The sequence below is a fragment of the Papaver somniferum genome, unplaced genomic scaffold, assembly GCF_003573695.1.
Source record: "Papaver somniferum cultivar HN1 unplaced genomic scaffold, ASM357369v1 unplaced-scaffold_117, whole genome shotgun sequence".
NCBI classification, from domain to species: domain Eukaryota; kingdom Viridiplantae; phylum Streptophyta; class Magnoliopsida; order Ranunculales; family Papaveraceae; genus Papaver; species Papaver somniferum.
In genome coordinates, this window is record NW_020620714.1 from 7,183,940 (window position 1) to 7,186,902 (window position 2,963).

The following is a 2,963-nucleotide window of genomic DNA, read 5'->3' on the forward strand; positions in this document are numbered from 1 at the left end:
AGAGTGGAAGATCCATTTAAGGTACACTAGTATCTTCCTTGGCATCTTATTTTTTGCTGATAACTATTTTTAAGATCAAATGGCTCACATGGTGCTTTGTTAGTGAAGGCAAAGCTCAGAATGACAAGTAGTCCAGTTTACACATCAGAATGGCTTCCATGGTGCTTTGTTAGTGAAGGCAAAAATCGGGTTCCTCTTCCTGATCAGAATGATTTATTTAACCTTGATCAAAGCTGGTCTGGGTATTTTAAACACAATTTTCTTATCATTCAGTTTTATGTGGTTGATTTGGAGGTAACTTTTTATCTCCTCAGTGGAGATATCAATATCTATGTAGTTTCAGTATTCCATATCGTGCTGACTTTTAAGTTTTCTGATTTCTTGTCGAGGTGTTGCTAAGCTTATAGTTATCAGTCCATGTAAGGATGAGTATCCAATTTTAATATATATATCATTGTTCTTCACATGATCGTTTAGTACTGATTACTGTCTTTATTGTAGCCGGTTCTGTTTTACTAAATATGAACCATATTATATCTAATATGGGAAGTTGTTTTTTTCTATAGATGCGGGATATAACCAAGTTTAAAGTTATTAATAGACTATGGCTTTGTTGATGAAGATAATTCTTATGGTTACATTTTATTGAGGTGAAAACGGAGTTCATTCTGACAGTTTTCTTGTAACTTGTAAGCGTACTTTTGCCTCCATTTATACCTTGTAAGTCTTAGTTCTGAAATGGTTTCTTTGACCCAGGCATCCTAAACACCAAAGATCCTCAATACCATGATAAGGTATGGGCTGCTCAACCAAATGAAAAACTGGTTAATGGATATACAAGTCTTACGGGTATGGGATTTAATCATTACCATTTTCAGTTTTTGATTTCACTATCTGGTAAGAGGTCCACCAATCTGATTATCTCACATCCATTTTTATTGTTGCTGATAACTCCTACAGGTTACCAAAAGATGACACACATCTTGACATCTTTAACTGGTGAAAAAGTGCTTGTCATTCCAGAGAGAGGGTGGGTATGTCTACAAGTCTATTATGGAAAATTAGGAATCATTGGTTACTTACATTACTTAAAACATTTTGCAGCTGTATTTTACGTTTGACTATGTTAATTTGTTAGAAAGGTGAGTCTTAAACTTCAACTGATGCCCTTTCATCTTTCATTTGAATTCACTTTGAATTCACAATAAGTTGTTGTATTTTAACAAAATATTTATACGGTTGGTTGTTGGTTGCGGGTGGTTCAATAGGAAGCTAACTGTGACATGCTACTCGAGTCCTAATTGTTATCTCACGAGATGCTTCTCAAATATTATATTTTTGAGGGAACAAGTTGTTTTTATTCTGTCCAAATCAAAAGAATATTCCGTATTATTCTTTTGATCATCTGTCACCAGTTTGGTTAATACCTGTTTGGATTTCCTTATGATGATTGTAGTTCCATTTAGGATTCTTTGGTTCTTTTATATAGGACCACTTTGCGTGTGGAAGTGAAAGATACTTGCATAAACTTTGAGCTAGGAAGCGGATACCACCACATGTCAAGTTTGTACTGGAGAACCCGGAAGGGGTATTCTACTGGTAAGACTCACTCTAGAGATATTTCCATAATGTTTCAGTATTGATTCACGTGTTTGTTTTTGAAATTATTTTACTTGTTTTGATTGAGCTGCCAATTAAGAATCACAAGTTATTTGAAAGTTATGGGATATATCAACAAAAGGCAATTTCTCTGTACCAATTTTTTATTTTATTTTATTATCTTCCCAAGTCTTCAGATCTTCATGGTCAATATTTTTTTTTCTGTTGATAGAGAGTTTTCCTTTAAGGGAGGCTTGGGACTGGAAATACATAACTTCAAAAGCATTGGCACGCTCATTATGCTGACATTAAAAATCCTTTCAAGAAGAAACTGTCCCTGAAGTAAGCCTACCTGCTAAATGCTAAACTGTCAGGTCCGTGAAGTAATCAAACTTCGAATGACACTTAATTCCTTGGAAAGAAAAGTTTGTATTTCTGAAGGTACCACTTTTGGCCACATGCTGATGTTCCATTTTCTTTGGTAATCCTGGCACACGTCAAGGGGAAGTCACCGGTTTTGACTTTACCAGTGTATTAGTACGTACTATATCTTCGCTCGGAGGTTCGCAAGCTAACATCAGTGCTGCCATCATGATTGTTTTTTGTTTTGTATAGCTGGAATAAGAGAAAACTTTTAAACATTTCTATAGGTGTCACTGAACGGTTTATGCATCTTACAATGCTTGCTTGAGCTTTTGTGATTGGTTTCGATGAAGATTTAGAAATTTCAATGAAACATAAGACCTTGTATTGTAAATTGACTTGTACTTTTTTTTTTGCAGGCAAATGGAGGTTTTGAGGAGTCCTTGCAGTGTGAGCGTGCACAATAATCTTTAATTAGTAAACAAGACCCTTAGAACCGGCCGAGACCTGAGTAGGCGCGCAATGGAAGTGCAGTTGTCTTTCCGAATGTCGAGACCTGTTTCGATGGTGATCATTGTCAATCTAAAAGAATGTATATATCAAGATACATGTGAACTATTGTGATTTTTCACCATATAACCATATTTAATGCCATGTTTGATAATTTTATTCAGATATTGTTACTGATTTTCCTTGCCTACTTTTCCTTTTTTTTTTTTAGCAAGGAGTAAAAATGTTTGCTGCTCAAAACTATGCCCAAATCCCAACATCAAAGGATCTTATCTTATCAGTATGTGTATATGGGATCTGTATCAACCATACAAACTGGTCACGGTGTAATACAGAAATCCGTATCCATTAAATAACTTTGGTCCCGGTATATTTCAACATCCCGGGACTAATGAGAAATTTGTCACGGTCTATGACAAAATCCCGTGACTAATGAAGTTTTGATCACGGTGGATTACCGTGACTAAAGTCTATGACTTTTGGCCTCGCAG

The 2,963-nt window shown here is 35.5% G+C and overlaps 1 long non-coding RNA gene across 3 annotated transcripts; it reads left to right on the forward strand.

Moving 5' to 3' along the window:
• The first annotated feature begins 427 nt into the window (after positions 1-427).
• Positions 428-2,637, forward strand: LOC113329586. 3 transcript variants are annotated; one of them, XR_003349945.1, is made up of 6 exons: positions 428-650; positions 757-849; positions 961-1,034; positions 1,490-1,599; positions 1,832-2,161; positions 2,382-2,637. It is a non-coding gene; the product is annotated as an uncharacterized LOC113329586 (long non-coding RNA). The 3 variants fall into 3 exon arrangements; XR_003349946.1 differs by having other exon boundaries at positions 1,832-2,040; XR_003349944.1 differs by lacking the exon at positions 2,382-2,637 and having other exon boundaries at positions 1,832-2,290.
• Positions 2,638-2,963: the final 326 nt, after the last annotated feature.